Raw genomic sequence first — 18,267 nt, 5'->3', positions numbered from 1 at the left:
ATATGATAATTCCCATCGCCTTATCCAACGCCAGCTTGTTGAAGCGCTTCGTATCGCGAGGATGACCGCCATGACACACACACCGTGACCACGAGTTGTTGATCGTCTGATTTATCAACCTATATTGACCGTGATAATATTTACCCACTTGGGATGGTTTTTTCTCGTTTGTTTGTTTGTGTAAACACACACACACTCTGTGAGAACGTTCTATGCGACGTTCTACTACGGTGAAAGGACTGATCAGATGCTGGGACCGGCAACAAACTCTTGTTGATGGCGGTGCAAAGATAACGAGCGGTGAATGTAACTGAACACTCACGCCGGACCGTTTGCTGATGAGGTGTGAGAAATTAATATTCAAAAGCATTGCAGCTCTAGGAACTCCCATTCCCAGGAGACTTTCCATTCCACCAGTTTGGACGTCTGTGGTCATTTAGTCCTCACCGACCGGGAGATCATCTGGAGCTCCAAGAGTTCAACCACAGTTTTTCAAAGAGTGGCATTTGTAACGGTCGTGTCACTCCGCCCGTTTAGCTGCATGTTGATAAAGTTTTTAACCTCTAAAATCCTCTTCAAATTCCACCCCCAAAACACTGTCGCAAAATGTTTGTCTTCTCTTGCGGAGAAGGCGAACCGTACGGTGGATGAACTTTACAAGCTCACACGAACCCTTTTTTCGGCCCCGGTGTGTGCCTCACCGTTCCCAATTCCAACAGTAAACATACTCTGCCATTCCTGAGCTCAGGAACGCACAGCATGAATCCGGTTTATTTTTGGCAAACCGGTAAGGGCACTTCAAACTCCATGGAGATGCTACACCCACAGGAATCGTGCTCTTTTTGGAGAGGGGCTGCGTAAGTGTTAAAATGGTTATAAAAATGTTTCAACCTTTTGGGGCCGGTGAAGAAGAGTTCGTAGTAGGACTAATAAACCGCACCACATCGGTATTCCAACGACACCTTTGCGTTGAGGGTTTGTGGTGAGGTTCGGGAAAGGCGCTAAGAGAGCATGCAAATAATAAATGAAAATTAGATAAGGGATCAACGTGTAAACAGACAAACCCAGGGATCATGGAAGAGCAAACACAGTCGGGAAGAAATGTTTTAATTCTGTACGCACGGGTAGGATAATTCCATGCTTTTTGCGTGGTACAAACAAGCACGATTACATTTTTTGCCGTCTTTACGGGACATTCCGGGGGAAATTCGACGCTTCGTACAGGGATTGTTCCTGGAATGTTGGTTTACATTTTTATAGCACTCAAGTACATTTTTAGGCGTCATCTTTTTTTGTTGTTGCTTTTTTCACATTGCGAGGAATTTACGCCCGAGTTCGTGCAACGTCAATGAGGGCAATAAAGCTCAATTCCTCCACTCGGTAAGACGTCAGCAACCTGACGAAAAGGAAGTGAAGCATTTCTGATCTGATTCTTTTTATAGCGCTGAGCGACCCCAACCCAAACTTGTAGGTTTATGTGTGCTGCAGCAAACGGGAACGTTTGCAGCACGCACTCACTTTCACTATCTCCAAAATCCGGCTAATCTTCCATTGGGCACGTTTAACGGTTTGCCTTTTCTGCCTGACAAGTGTGGGTGAAAAAGACACTGGATTTAGAGGCTAGCGGATTCAAGCAACCACACACACTAAACAGCCTGTGTGCTGGGGTGATTTAATATTCAAATTCTTCTCGCACAGCCGTGTCATCGCTTCTCCGGCAATCCGATGGGGATATGGAAGCATCACTAGTTCTGACGATGCGCATGACAACTTCCAGCAACAGATGGAACTCTATCGTTTCTGTCCTGTTTGCTTACGGTCAAATTGACTGCGTCAATAAACAATCAGCTCGAATTCACCACAAACGAAGACCCGTGCATTCGGCATCGTCAACGTATATTGCACGTGGGCGCAGCGCATTCGGCTGGTTTCTCCGTTCGAAATTGACGCTTTACACACCACACGCTCACTTCCTTAAATGGTGCTGGTTTCATCAGCATAAACGTGTTCTAGCGGACGGCTGTGTGTGGGTTGACCAGCGGGACGGCAGCAAGAACAGGCACAACTTGCGAGCCTCTTCAAAGAGAAAGGAGAAAGGGACAACACGGACCAGAAAACAGCAAAACTACTGCCAGTGGGTCACGACCTTTTCGACCGGAAGCAGGCAAAGGGAAATGGTCACTCGGAAGAACTAGCCACCCTGAGTGAACCCAGTTTTTGGGCCTTTCCCTCGTCCGCCACAATTCCAAACCGTTTCTATTGGATTGGTTTAAGGGTTGATAGGCATAGAATGGTACGGAAAAACACAACACGGATGAGCATAAATTGCTCATAATTTGCTCGCCGGGGATAATTTGATGATTTACAAAAGGGGAATTTCCTGGGACCAATTCTAAGTGCAGCTTTTCGAGACGAGGGAGCTAACCCGGTACACCAAAAAGAAGAAAGGTTGTTTGTGCCTAAATTATACTTATAATTTTATCGTATTTGTGATCCCAAACTTTGCTATGAATAATTTAGCTTAAACGAACAGGGATGGTGTGGATAATGAAGATATCGTTTTGAAGATCTTAATTTAAATGGAATTGAGGTGGCTGTGCCAGAAGCGTAGGAAATGGATTACAATAAAGAAGTGATACTGATTGACTGCGGTAGTTTACTAGCGCTTTGCTGCGTTTGATGTAGGAGTTCTCTATAAATTCAATTATGCGCTTACTAACCCCACAAGTGTCTTCTGTAAGCCTTTTCCAACCTTTAATCACCAAACCGGGAAATTCAATCCATGCCCGTGACGAGGTAATTAAGGCCATGCCCAGATAAATAACCTTTCTCTCGCTCAACCTCTTCGCTGGCAGCAACACCTTGCCCCCCACACTGTGCGACTATGTTGTCCCTAATGAAGTAGTTAAATACTTTGTCGACGAACGAAGTTTGCAGCGAACGACATAAAAATGCTAGTCGCACCTTCGCTCATTAAGCTATCGGAAAGTGAATCGGAAAGTGAATTAAGCTATGTTTACCGAATCGCATTAAAACTCATTTCATATGCCATGCTGGACTCATGGGTAGCAAGGCAAGTAAAGCGTGTTATGTATGTGTGCTCGGGCGCGCGCTCGAGTGTTGCCTGCATGCATAAATTAACACTTGATGCGGCGTGTTGTGGACGCGGCTCAATTTTGACGGATGAATAACATGACCGCAGAAGAACGTACGTTGGACGACCACTTCCGTTGCGCAAAAGTGCAGACAACAATCTAGACACGTTGGTCCAAGAGACAGGTGTCTCCTTAGGGGAGATGATCTAATCGAAGAAATAATTCAACCACAACCGGTAGAACAGGCGGGATGATGACCGTTGGGACTCTGTATTCGGACAGCGTGTGTGTGTGGGAAAAAACCAGACTCGATCGTTTTGTCAACAGACAGGCGGGGTCTTGGGTTCTGCTCGAAGGAAATGATAATCTAAATTAAAACCGTTAGGAAAAGTGTCGTGGTTATTAGTCAACGGGCTTTATGTTTTATGCTTCCCTTTCTTTTAGTTTTTTTTAAATGTAATTTTGTCTGCACTCTCGATAGAAGAGCGCAAGAAAGCGAGGAATGGGGAAGGAGAAGCATGTTAAAGCACAAACAGGAAGAGAGCTCCGTAGGACCAGGGCCGGTCCCCAATCGACAGTACTATACAACAACGACATAACAACAATGTCGGAACAGTTTCCGGCCAGACAAAAAAAAGTTTATTATATTGTTTCCAGAGAGTCTATACTACAGGTTTTTAAGGCATCATGAGATGGTATGTTGCAATGCTGTGGTACCGTCGCTCTGGAGGTATGCTGAAGAAATGCAAGTTCCGCTCGGTTATTCCATTATAGCACCGGTCATCGTACAAGCGACTCTGAATACTGCCAGCGGAAAAAAGCATCACAAATCACTTAAGTGTCCGCAGCGCCGACGTCAACCATTCGGTGCCGACGCACTAACGAGTTGTGCTCCAGATTTTTGTCCGCTGACGCTATTTCCTCTTTCCCCCAAAAGCTCACTAATGGTCGCTGGCTAATACTGGCTTCGAGGCCCTGTCTGACTGCCCGTATTCATCCGGCTAACGGAGCCCCAAAACTGTACTCCTCAACGTAAAGCCAGCGGTAGGCTGAAAGTTTGCACGCATCAGACACACTGTTGGACCTGAAAAGTCTGACAGTGGACACACAATTACGCGGGAATCTAAGCATTTGACAGAACGACACACACATACACACACTATTGGGAAATTGGGAAGGAGAAAGGTTAAATTCTGGGCGGGACCCTGATCAGATTAGCGAAGGATGGTGGTGGAACCGGTTTCCTGTGTAAGGGGCGCGCAGAAGAGAAAGAGAGTTCCCGAATTGACAGTGATTGATTTGATGGATGAGAATGGATTTACATTAAACCGGTGGAACTTGTGGGCGAAAAGGTTCAGCTAAAATCGTTAGATGCAACGAATCAACGAACCGCTTATACATCGGGGGAGTTGTCTCCTACCCTGTCTGCATTCAATATCAAGCATTTTTGGCACCACCTGGAACGTGTTTAAATGTTATCAGATACCGAGTAAACAAACCTTTCCACTTCGTTGAATATCTAATAAGAAGCAAATTGATAAAACCACCATAAAGTGCCAGACATTACAGATTGATGGCAAAAATATGTGTGTGTGTTGCGTGCTGTTTCGCTTGACAGGTTGGACAAGCTCTTAACCGTTGGACAAACGAACCGCTTATCAGAAATACACCTTTCGGGAGTAGCTTTCATCGTTCTGTCACAACTAATGCGAATTGCGGGGTTTGCTGTACTTTTATACATTGTTTTTCGTTAGTGGGACTATTTCGTGACCCTAAAAAACGATTCCAACCCCCCCGTCGGACGCGTGACAAAACCGGTGACAGTTTGATGAATGTTCCGGTCGGTTTTGACCGCTGACCTCTGAAGTGCAAAGGGCTCTGTATTCCGGTGCTTTGGTGAAGGTTAGCGCGACCGTAGCAATTGGTGTTAATTGAATTGTAATTTATTTCCATTTCTTTCCCATTTTCGGCACCCGCAAGCACCTTAAGGCCCGAATTTCGTGACGGTAGGGTGGGAAACAAAAGCGTAACTTTGCTCGTGTGTTTCCGGCAAATGTTGACCGATGTTTGTTGAATGATGTGAAAGTAAGACAAATTATTCTTTAACTAAGAATCTATTACTGATGTTTGGTAGTGATGGAATAGGTGTTTGGTTCGTATTTTGCACTGAACTTGAAGATAATGGTGTCAACAGTTAACTTTGTTGTTTAGCAATCGATTGATATTCTTCATTTTAACTAACATAATCTGCTCAACAAGTTGTTACTACCGGCTTTGCCCAAGATTCCAAGAATCCACGCCCCAAAATGGCCCTAATCTTCTAATCCAATACCCACAGCCGTTGAAGAAGAGGAACAAGGAACGAATCGAGTGTGACCAATCTCGATTAAACTGGTCGCTTGCACATGTAAATGAACAACCGTCACCAATTCCTGCACCCGACAACAACCTGCAGAACCTACTCCAGGTTCCGACGGGTTGATCTGCTGACAAGTTACGAGCCGGAGCGCGATTACGTACTCATCCGAGAGGTAGGTTGAGGACACCAGCTACAATTTAGAACCGGTCACGGGTACACAATACACACACCCAGACACATTCATGCGATATGACCGGTGCGCCTGACAATAAAATGCGCCAACCGGTCGCGGCAAAAGCCCAGGCAGGCAGGGGAAGGTCTATCAAGAGCGTATTTGCGCACACACTTCATACGCGCACATAAACAATTGACTTCAATTTAGGTTTGAATTTATTTGTCATCAAAGTCGAAAGTGTTAAGCCCCCGATGTGAGTGTGCTCGACGTCCCGAAGCCGAACGCATTGGGCTGGATGTATGGTGGAATGCAAACTGCAACACAACACGGCTCTGTTGTATGTCCAGGGTAAACCACAATCCTGTCCACAACAGATCCTGATGGACGACTCGACTCGAACGGGGAGAGAGGATAGGCAGTGTAAGAACGAACCGTTGCTACAACGAAACACATTACGCAAACGTCTTCTTTGGTCAGCAATTTAAACTGAGACATAAACGGAGGATGTCTTGCGTTCTTGGGGGTGAGAGTTTCGACACACAGCACAGCAAGAAAAGAGGACGCAAGGCAAGCGCAAGCGAGCGTCTCGACTGACGATCCGTCGCAGCTACAACGGATTTGGATTTGGTGCCGAGGGGTTGTGGTATTAAATGTATGATTTATGTTGCACACAACAGCGGGAACAGTATCTAGGGGGTGTGTTTCTGAGGAAGCAAACGACCACAGACCACAGACAGCTGGTCCGTACGCAAGGGCTTGCATAATACAGCACACGGTACATGTTGGCACCCACACATTCCCCCTCGGGGGTTGGTTTCGCTCTCCGTCTTTATCGTTCGTTCCGGTTGAACTATTGATTTAATTGTTGAATCATAAAACTTTAACTCGATTTCGAATGGGAAAGCGCCCGTGTATCGCAAGCCACCATCGTTCACTGTTTGCTGACTCGACTGGTGCATATTTTTATCAGTTTATAATCCCTCCCCATCTCCACAGATGCAGACCATAGTGTATCCAGTTCGTGTGACTGTGAAATAAGGCAACAAAGTTTACCATGGAACATTACCATTTGATCGATCAATCGGGCACTAGTTATGGTTTCGTAAAAAACGGAGTTGAAAGATCTCTTCCAGATAGAGTAGCATTGGCTTTAAAAAATGTCCACCAGAATATCAGCAACACTCATCAGCAGCCGTCAACATCTCAATGAGATTCCGAAATCCCCGACAAAGATGGGAAGATTGTAGGCTTTTGCACTGTTATGGACATCTTACAGCGTCACCAAGATCGGGAGATACCCAGGAACACAAGCCAAAATCCGTTCGAATCTTTCTAGAGGAAAGAGTCGCAGGTCGTGCCAGAATCTCATTCCCAATGGTCAATTGCTCACACATTTTTGGTATGAATTTGTTTGTCCGATTTTATCAAATCAAGCTGCACTGCAGTCTCAGCCCATTCGGAGCGGAATTGTGCCACCATATTCATTTGACGGGCTATTCTGACGACCGTTTGACCAAACGGCCCTCGCAAAGATCCTAATGGCGCAGACAAATTGAGCAAAGCAATGATTTTTATCATTCGCTCGTGTTGACCATCGACGGTGCTGGGACTTCCCTTTTACAGAGTCACACTGTTCACGCCACTAGACATTCACGACTGTGTTACATTTCTATGTATGTCAATGTCAGGTTTTTATTGTGCAGATGTTCTGATGTTGTCATGACCAGGCCAGAAAAAGATTGAAAATCAGATAAATTGCTGGTAGAGTACGACAAAACCAACGAAGAGCGGTTAAGTTAAAAAAATATTAAAAATCTTTTGTACGATATGAAGCACAGTGTTGTCAAATATTTACCTATTCCTGAGCAGAATCCAATTCAGAGATACTGGATCATCTAAAAAGAGAAGAAAAAAAAACATACTTTTAATGCATATTACACCGAAGAGCTCAACGATTGTAGAGTAACCTCTTTACAAAGAATCAATGTTTGTGTTGCTACTCCTCAATAGTTCGAATAAAGGGCCTTCGGTAAATGTTTGCTTCGGCATACATTTAGCCCGCAGGCATCCGTTTATCTTGGCCACAAAAATTGCGATAAAGAATTTCACTAACCACTCATCTCTTCTGTGTATATGCGCCCTTCCGATTGGAATTTTCTTTACATCGTCAATTGTTTGCATTCTCGTTCGAGATTGATTGTACCGCGATAGGAACCAAAGAGCGGCATGTTGGGACCGATCCGCAAAGAGGGGCGAATTACTTTATGTTATGAAGTTCAGAAGGTAATGTTTCAGAGCCCTTACAAGTAGAGGGGAATTGTGTGAGTGTTTGCTTCGCTTGAACACGTCTGGTTCTTGGGTCGGCTATCGCCCGGTTCGCATCTGTACCGAGTGTCTACCATTCCCCGACCCGTGCAACCCATCTCTCGGGAGTCCTCTGTTTCGTGAGGAAGCCACCGACACGGGTGCCACCTTTGACCATAAATCGATGCCTCTTTCCTGGAGGGACTGGCAGGAACCCGCTGTGAAGGGGATACTACTAGCAGGAAGATACACTATCGTGTCTAGCACTGTTGGAGAGAGCAGGAGAGAGAGCTCTTAATGGGACCATTTTGCCGTATTGTGTTGAATGAATCCTGGGGCAGCCGCCTGGTGTGATAAGCGATGTGTATAATGAAAAATACCACCGCCCGACCGGCACACGCGGGTCTGGATGGTATTTAAGATTAAAATTATAGAGAAGAGGCAAAAGATGATGATGGGATCGTCGTGCCGATTGGCCACAAAAAGGGAGGCTCTATAGTGGTGCGCCAGTGACCGTGGTGCCATTAAGCGTGCTAGGTTATATCGATTAATTTAAATTTAAATTAATTTCATCGACAACTCAGCCACCAGCACAGAGTGATGAAAGACTTGTGGAAAAACACGACACTTATTACAGGGTCAACAATGTGATGTCAACATCAAGCGTCAATGTAAACCATCCAGATTATTCCACGCGTTTTTGCGGCAAACTCGCAGCATAAAATTGATAAGCAACATGCGAAGAAGTATGTCAACTGATTGCATAAGTAAAGTAGAATGTTTTGGCTTCCGTCCAGTAATACTCAACTTTATGGCCCCATTAACCTTTGTGCAGTTTTTTATTGGACACTGATAAGCAGCAGTAGCCTAAAAATAAGACTTGTCAACTGAGTAGAACCTACAGAGATCGAGAGAGATTAAACGATTGCAATGCCTCTGTAGCAATAACACCATTATGGAAGGAGGAGGATGAATAATCAGTCGTTAAATAGCGTAATCGCATCTTCCACATCACGGCTTCAAAAGCTAGAACCTTCTCGCTGAAGAAAGGCTCAGAAGATTGGAGAATGATTCATGAATTTGCAAGAAAGTTGAAATGATTCAGGCGCACTACCCGATGAGTGGATGGTTGAGCATGAGGTGCCCCTTTTCAGCAACACGAAGATGACGATGATGAATGCGCTGGAATGTTTGCTCCAGATTTCAATTCAACCCTATCCCGCAGCGTTTTCCCACCGTTTTGTGGATGCGGATTGTGCGGAAACCGCACGCACAAACGGCATTCTATTCTTGTACCCAGGTGCCAAAAGATACCACCCGAACCGGAAAGCGCTCCCGCTGGGGCATTGTGGCATTGTTGCAGTAGCTGTTGTTGTGTGGAGTGTGTTAGTAGCAACAATCGAGTGCATGTACTAACTCGTTTCGTTGCTGAAGCTCTTTGTTGTGGGTAAAAGCCACCCAGAAGGCACACAATCCATTCCCGATAGCAAGCCGAACAGGGCTTGGAGGGAATTATAATAGGCGGCTGACGCTAACTGACGCTAAATGGATGAACAGCACTGCGGGGCACGTACTGTTGTTTAGGTCGTGAAAGGGTCGGATGTATTACCCCTGTCCGAAAAAATTAAACGAAATGTGAAATAGCACCTTACTAAAAGGGCTACGAAATTTCAATGGAGCACTGTGTCTGGGTGCTGTTTTGTATGGCCAAATAGGGAGGAAGGAGGAAGAATGCGATTATCCGGTTACCAAATTTGAGAAGCGTTTTTGGCCACCACACCTGTGCTCTCTCTCTCTCTATGCCCTTTTTCTATGCTGAGGTTCTGCTTCCTGTCAAGGTGTCTAATGTAAATGTGATAATTAAATTATGCCTATTGTTCAGCAGCTGAAAACCGTCTCTCGAAATCGTCCAAACAGAGTCAGTTGAACCAGGATGACATTCGCTCTTACGATGACTTCCAGTGTCCAATGCCCTGGTGAACGATCGCTTCCATCAAAACCAATCGGCCAGTGGGCTGGAAAGGTGGAAACGAAACTTTCGCGATACAACATCATCATCTTCAGACAGGCGCGAGAGGAAACACACGAAGAGCACCGAGAAAAAGAGAAAGTTAATTGGTGTAAATCAAGTAGGTCGACCCATTGACTGCCCGGCTCCAGTGCCACTCCGAAGAGTACGCACATCTCCCGCGTACTGAAGAATCAGGCGCCTTCTTATCCGATATGTTGCACCCTCGCCCCTGGAGAGACGGTCCCAGGAGCAGCTGGCTGGTTGTCAATGGATCGCCGCGGCCTTCATCACCAGACCCGCGGCCCGGCCGGTACCGACGACACGAACATTAAAGGAAGAAAAGCACAACAACAAGCAGTGCAGCAGCTCATATAGCGTAATTAAATTTCCACCGTGGCCGCGGAGCTATTCGTTCCCGTTTCTATCCCGCGCTGTACGCGCCGTTGTTTGCTGAGTTGTTTTTGTTTTGTTGCCCTTTTTTTCTTCGCGGCGCGATCCGGGAGCTACCACTTTCTGCTGTTCAGCTCGGCTGTTCGGACAGCATAGCATGACAATTGGAAGGTTGTAGCTATGGTATTGAAAATAATGTAGCAAACAAAAAGACAACATCACACAACAAGAAATGATGGACGAAGAAAGCGCAAAAAAGTTCAACTTCTTTGCGCTATTCGTGGTAGAGGCGCGAAAAGGAAATGTTGGGTTGGAGGAAAAGTTTAATAGTTTTAGGTCTTAGGAATGAGTGTTTAGTATTCTACTTCGTCAGTAATTTTACATTGGATTGTATAATGTTTTAAGTTATTTTTAAATTCTCGATTATTTAAAACCAATATTACAAGACCTGAACAAATATTTAAGGCACTTTTCGAAACAAACGCCGTACAGACATGATGGACAGCAAAAAAATAATGCCACACTATTATACAAGCCAAACATCATAATTGGAAATATTACTTTAGGCATCATAATTTAAATTACTAAAACTTATCAATAATTTTAGTAGACCAGATTTGGTCAATAAGTGAAAAATTGATGTAAACAGGATAAAATTAATAAACTAAACTAAAATAAACTAAACTATACTAAAATGAGACCTCTCTGTCATTTGTTTTACAAATTGTGATTTTTAAACGAACAACAGTATTGCTCATGTTAAGTAAAAATGCGTTATTTCAGCCATCTTTTTATCGTTGCATAGCCTAAAATAGTACGTCGAAATTAAACAAAATATTTCAATTTTATTGAATAAGCATTTAAAAGGAAAAGTAAATCCTTTCCATCACTTTTCCCACCACGATCTTCTTCGCGAAAAGAGTTTGGGACTTTTTTACCCACCTAACCAAACAATAACAACGTTCCAGTGCCGTGCCAGCCAGCAACTGTTGGAACGGTTCAATTGATTTATCGCATTTGTGCAATGGCTGTCAGTAAAGTTGGCATGCCGTGGCCTTTCCGCGGGGCAGCTTTTCAGGGCCAGGAATCTTGAAAGAAAGCAGGCACCATCCCCGGGGTACGCACACAACACCCAACGCTACACGACAGCGAATGCCTAAAAGCATTGGAAATGGTTGAACATTTTATTTAATTATTAACTTGAGCTGAAGATGAAGATCTCCAGTGGGTGGGACCGGACAAGGAGAGATAGAGAGGGAAATGGAAAGACTGTTCTTAAGCAGTAGCTTTACAATTTTTGTGGCAGCAAACATTCTTCAGGGTTTGATTTCGTTCGTACGCAAATACCGTATTTCGTCCGACAGTTATTAAAAGCAAATTTGCGCAAAACGAATCATCTGGGGAACAGGCATAATAAGGCCACCCGGAAAACTGGGATACTGAAACGTAATTAAGAAGCTGTTTGTCGTGATATGCCATAATTAATTCATTTTGGGGTGAATTTCCTTTTACTTTTCGGTAGGGGGTGGATGATGGGTTGGTTGGTTTAGATTGTGTGCTGCTGTGCAGTTCAAGTGGTTTCTGGGTATATGGAGCAATAAAGGCATGGTAAGACAGCACTGATAAGCCTGTTGTGCATAATTTTACGCTTTAATTTGGGCGCTTGTTTAAAGGTTGGCAGGTGGAGTTTGTACATTTAATTTAATTATGAGGGGTTTTCTTGTTTGCTTTGTTTTTTTGCTGAACTCCTCAGCGGGTATTATTGAGTTCACCCATTTTTTACGCCCCTTTTAGATACAAATGTAAGAAAATGGGGGTTCTGGGACTTCCGTTTCGTTACATCATGATTCAATGAATATTCCTGTCAGTCATATTCAATTTTCTTTTCGCTTCTCTCGCATTAAGTAACCTGGATGCAACAGGGATCGAAAACAGTGCCAGCTAAATGCCAACGGACGATGATAACCGTACGATCGGAAAGGTGTGGTATAATGCTAGAAATTAATAGCATTCAGTACCGTTACCGTACGTTTTATCACACCAACACGGAAGCGATAAAACATAACCCCATCTCCCGGAGAAAAGAGGGATATAGCTACCATACACATCGCCACCGCCTGTCAATAATGTCAAAACTGCTGACGCGCGCTCCACGTGTATATCCTTATCCTTATGGCCCCACGCGGTGCTGCTGTACTGCGTATGTGGGCATGTGGTGCCGTCGTAGTCAAACATAATATAAAAAACACGTTGAATAAATAAATACACAATACTGCTCGGGGTTTTCCACCCGCATCGCTAATGCCTGCAAAATATCGTTTCGACATTTTCCACTCCCTGGAAAAAAAGCCTCCACCATTAGAAACAAACCATCTTCACGCACAGATACATGTACACCTTCCAAACCTAGGGGCGGCACACTACAGCGGGCAGGTTCATGGACATTCATGGTTCGCGTGTCAAAAACTCGTGAGAGTGGCAGGCTTTCAAATGTCCTTGCAGCATAGGAGAATCACATTTGGGGACGAGACGACGAGGCGGCGAGAAAGGGCGGCTGCGAGGTAAGTGGAGCTCATGAAAAATAAATCGCAAAGCAATATAAAAAGCATTTCCAAACAACGTCAAAGGTTTGGTGTGTCTGTGTGCTGCCGGTAGGGAAACACGCTGTTTTGTTTTGTTTGTTGTTTCGATCCTTTTTATTTTTGGGTTTCTTTGCTAGTAAGGGCAACACAAGAAGAGCAATACAGCAACACGAAAGTAGGTCCATTGAAGGGAGCAAAATAGGAGTAAAGGAACGTCGTGGTCTTGTTTGTGTTTGTTTGTTACATCAAGGCCTACTTTTATTCGTAATGCCACCACACTAAAGCACACATTCGTCTTCAGTTGCGGGAGGTTCAATCAGGGAAGGAGCCGGAAATGTGATATGTTTTGCAATTTTTCCTCCTGCAGCCGCCTAAAGGCTTGCTAAGTGCGGTTGGTGGACTTTTTTGTTCTTTTCTGATGGTGCGAACTTTGAACCTTAAGAGGGAAAAAAGGAAATAAAGTTTCACATTCCTTTTAGGGCGCGCCGGGTGAGTCAGCGGGTGAGCATAATTGCAGGCGAAAATGGGAAGCTGTTCCAGTTTTTAAAGACAAACCAGAACACACCGACTGACAATTTGTCGAACATGTGCTTTGCAATAACATTTTCCCATTGCTCATCGCACGTACTTCCCACGAAACCGCTTGTTAGGACAGGAGTTCGCGCCCAGAATACTAAATAGGCTGCAATGCGGTAAAAGCTGCCAGCAACGCACACGTAAGCTAAAAAAAGAAATCCACATTTTTTCCACCGAGTCTAGGTCTCCCATGTGCCGAAGAAGATCCCGCCGGTGTACCAACGCTCCTCGTCCCGTGGGGGTGTGCTCTAGTTCTAAATTAAAGCCAATGAATCGTGATTGAGAGCGCACGGTTCAAAAACGTTACCTTCACCTTCATTACGTGGGCCAACATGCAAGAGCAAAACTGCTGCTGCTGCTGCTATGTTTGCCCTTTGCCTTCACGAGCACGAGGCAGTACGGAGGCCAAGTACACGGATATAGGCTTTGCTTGATTGCTCGTACCGGGGATCGATAGACGATGCCACCAACATCACAGTGGAAAACCGCACCATTTCTCGAGTTTAAATCCTTTCACCTCTTCAAACGGTTTCCCGGTCCCCGCTAGCACACAGAGCATTCTCCCCCCCCCCCCCCCTTTGAAGAGGAGAAACGCGGTATTAAATATTTAATTCAAACAGATTACTTACGCTTCCCTACAGGTGAAGCCAATTAATAGGGCAGCGGGCAAATTAATTCCTTCACCAAATACTTTGATTGGATTTGGGTGCTGTCTCATTCTATCTCCCCTTCTCTGGGAATTACCTGGGAATAGGATTCCCCAACAGGGCACTATTTAAATACAGCTCTCTTGCATGGGCTCTTCAAAAGCGCGGCCCCGTGAAAGCAAGATATACAGTTCCATTGTAAGGGAAAAAGGTTGGCGCCTGTCGGCTAGGCCCAGATCCGCGTGGAGCATACCAACCAACCTCCCCCATCCTGCCACGCTGGAGGAAGTTCTATTGCAATGCGCGCGTGAAGAACGGATCGATTTCTCCGCTCGCTCGTACAACCCGCGGGAAAGTGCGACGGCGACGACGGCGTCGTGTTCGTTTAATGCCGCAAAGGATGCGGTTTGAGAATTGGATATACAGGGCTAGGGCGCTCATAAATACAGCCACCGTGGCTGTGAAAATGTAACGAAAAACGAAATAAAGCCCCCTCTCCAAAGTCCTCTGTGTGCCTGGTTTGTGGTGCAGTACGCGAGTGAGCGACTTTGCTGTTTGCTGGATGTGGAAAATAATTTCGATTTATCGAACCCCGATCGCGTCCGTACCGGCATCGTGATGGGGGAGAGAAGGGTGTTTGAAATGTTATGGCCCTCCTTATCTTCCGGAACGATCATCGGTTGGAGAATGTATTGAGTTTTGCTTGGTTGGTTTGTTGCTGGAGAATTGTCTTCGAGTGCGGATCCGGGGTGATCATTGCCTATGCTATTGAACATTTTATGATGTTTCATTTACTTTTACGATCGGTTGGCGCTCGGTTGGTTAAGTAAATGGAGGGAGGATAGCTTCCCGAACGGAGATGAACATACATTAAGATTTAATAGGTTGGCCTCATTTGACATTTGTTCTAGAGTGAATGAACACAGAAGCTGTAGGATAAAGTTCTGTGAGTAATTAAAGTAAGTTATGTTCCATTTCACAGCCGAATGGGAATCGTCCCAAACACTAATTGTATGACGTGATGATGTGACAGCAATGACATCGATGTGGATTTTAGTGCAATTGTCTGAAATGACATATGGTGCCTAAAAGTATGCAATTGATACGATTATAATTAATTACAGGAAGGTTTGTCTTGTCGCAGTGAAAGCTGACCATTCAATTGATTCAATTTAAAAATTAAACCTTTAAATGGGATGGGCCCACCCCTAAGATTTGCACAAGACAAATCAATTTGTTGCAATTTTGTATGTCTGCATTCAGAAAGCACCAGCGCCACCTAATTTGTGCCCACTCATGCCCATTTATTTTCCCCCTTTTTCCCCGTTCACTTAAAGGCCCAACGATGCGGTAATAAATTTCAATTATTTACCACCGCAACTAGGATCATTACCAATCGCACACATACCAATACACGCACGTACACACGCACACGCTATCTTGAGAAACGTGCACAAATCTGCACACCGCTAATGTCATTTTCCGCCTATTTGTTCCCGCGCCGTTGGCTTCCGCCGTTATTCGATTCACACGTGCTCTCTGTAGCCTTTAGTGAACAGTGGCAACTCAAAAAAAAAACATACCCAAGCAGGCAATGGATTTGTTCTATTTTCTTTTTCCGCGTTCACCATACCCCCGATCGCATTCCATTCACACGGTAGCACAGCAACCGTGCGCGGCCGTGGAAAGCTGGTGGACCGCGTTGAGCTGGTTGATGTTTTGCTTTTCCTTGCCGCTCGGACGAAACCGCAAAAATGAAATCCGCATCTACCTGGGAGGGAGGAGAGGGTTTCCCCGTTTGCCTTTGCGGTACACCGACTTACCGGATGAAGTTGGCTGTCAGTTTACAGTGGAAAACATGGAGCCGGGGCAGTATTGCCATCGCTTTCCCAGGTCCCATTGACCCCGGGATTCGCTGTTTTCACAGCTTTGGTGGGTGACAGCGGTGCAGAGGTTTGCGTTAAAATGCGCAGTTCTTCCGCGTTCACAACGTTTCTTGCGCGACAGTTTGACAGCTTGACAGATCGAGAGCAATGATAGTAATCAATGTCGGCGGGGGTTTGACTAGGTGATAAATTTCCCCCTTTTGTTGAAGCAACAGCAATAACCAGAATAACAATTCAAAATGTGCACCAAATCAAAACGGTACATAGTAACAAGACATCACACTTTCTAATTGTGACCGTTTTGCAGATCGAAAAACACTTCACCAACTTCTCTGTTTCTCTCCTTCCGAACTAAAAACAAATACCTTCACATTAAGTAGCATTATAGCACGTTGTTTGTCGTTTCACTATTGCCAAACGACACTAATGAAAACATAAGCCAACTCGCGCGCGATTACAGTAAAGCGCTCGTCCATTAGCGCGCTAAACACGCGGCTAAACGTTGCTATGAGGCAAAAATTATGCGACTTTTGTTTTTTTGTTATTCCTCTGTGGTCAGTTAGACGTAATCGAGCATCTTAAAACAGGAACAACAAGATCATCCTTAGTTTTTTTTTGTTATTCTGTTTGTTCGCAAATCGCAACATCGCAACGTTTCGCTCATTCTCAGGGTCATCCGGGTCAGAATGGGTGCGTTAGGGCGCGCTGCTCGCTGTTCACAGCCTCTCTGTTGGGACGCGGATTTTCGTAACGCTCGTTTTGAATTGGATTGGATTCACAGCGTTTAGTGCAACTTCTTGGTCGCCCCCTCTTCTCCGTGCATGAGAAAGTGGGAAGAAGGGGAACGTTTCGTTCGCTTCTAGATTGAGAGTATGTGAATCTTAATTCCCCCAAATTCCCTCGCCTGCGAGGCGGCCGCACACGACTCCCCGCGTTGGTTGCAGCAGTTTAAATTTAAATTGCTCTTCCTTTTCGACTGTTATTTTTGCATCCCGTTTGACCACTTTGTGCGTTGTGTTTTGTGGCGTGCGCTTTTCGGTTGGTGTTTCGTTTTCTGTTGTTATGTAGCTAATATTTCATGCGCCCCGGCGGTTTGATCCTCTTGAACTACTCTCTCTCCCTGCTTCTCTGCTTTCCTCAGTGCGAGAAAGACACATGAAAATGTATTTTATTTTTACATATATTGTCCCATGCATGGGGTGGAAGCAAGAACACATATAAAAAACAGTTTTCATCCTCATGCAGCCTTCATCTCTTTCACGACAATAGCAAAACGGCGAAGACGTCATGTATCGCATGCCTCCCGATTTGCCCTCTTTACGCGTTCGACTCGAACCTTTTTTTGTTTCGCTCGCCGCGTGTAATTATTATTCGCCAGCATACACTGACAGTGACGATTCCAAACCGGACCCGGCATCCGTTGGGCGCTCCCAACGAGAGACCGGTTAACGAACGGTACGATGATGTCATAACCCCCAAAGCCTCCTTCGTGCCTTCTTCTTAATGGAGCAGCAGCAGTGCAGTGAAACGGACGGGCCATTTAAACGCATCTTAACCAAAGTCACCGCTTCTCACGACGGCGTCTCAACTGGGTGCCTGTGTATGTCCTTGTCCCAGAGATCCGGCCAAGCAGAGGGGGGGTTAATTTTATAGCCTTTGGCCGATACACAGAGCCTTTAAAATGCATGCCATTTTTAGTACTGACCACTTTTACACGCGCTACGGTATTCATTGTGCACATCTCGCCCGGTACGTTTTATTGCCGAAGAACGGGGTGAGAATCAATTAGAAGCCAAAAAATAACGCAACTTTGAAAGTCAAAGTCAGAGCGGCCAAGTGTGCCCGCCGAACTTCTGGGGTGATTATTTTGATTTCGTGAATATATCGATCGAAAGTGGGCAGACGTTTACATTAGCCCGGCCCGCGCTGACGTCAGAATCGGCGATCTGTGTGTCGATCGATTCGTTCGCGTGGGATTGCTTGACAGCTGTCATAATTTGAATGGGTGCGCGTTAAATATGCCGATGTTGGATGGCTTCCAGCAAGGTCATTCGCGGGTCATAATAAATGCGCTGTATTTACAATTGGTTGTTAATTGTTAGAGGCGAAAGTTTTGTTTTTCCAAACCTATTCAACCAGTAGGATTCCACTTAGATTTGCTCCGAAAACACTCTTTACCTTAAAAAGAGACCACCATTCCGTGTTTGGACAACTCTAGTGCGAATTCCTATCCGCAGGATGC

At 45.1% G+C, this 18,267-nt stretch overlaps 1 protein-coding gene across 3 annotated transcripts in view; it reads right to left on the bottom strand.

Annotated features, from left to right (window-relative positions):
- LOC120955674 (protein unzipped) overlaps positions 1 to 18,267 on the bottom strand; it is a 63,477-nt gene that overhangs the window by 33,261 nt on the left and 11,949 nt on the right. For all 3 annotated transcript variants that reach the window (XM_040376754.2, XM_040376755.2, XM_049610407.1), the window contains exon 3: positions 7,485 to 7,524. The gene's annotated coding sequence lies outside the window, so the exon portion shown is untranslated. The remainder of the gene's footprint in view (positions 1 to 7,484; positions 7,525 to 18,267) is intronic.

The sequence above is a fragment of the Anopheles coluzzii genome, chromosome 3 (genome assembly GCF_943734685.1).
Source record: "Anopheles coluzzii chromosome 3, AcolN3, whole genome shotgun sequence".
Taxonomy (NCBI): domain Eukaryota; kingdom Metazoa; phylum Arthropoda; class Insecta; order Diptera; family Culicidae; genus Anopheles; species Anopheles coluzzii.
Note: the sequence above shows the minus strand (reverse complement) of the source record. Positions and strands in the feature narration are given on the sequence as shown.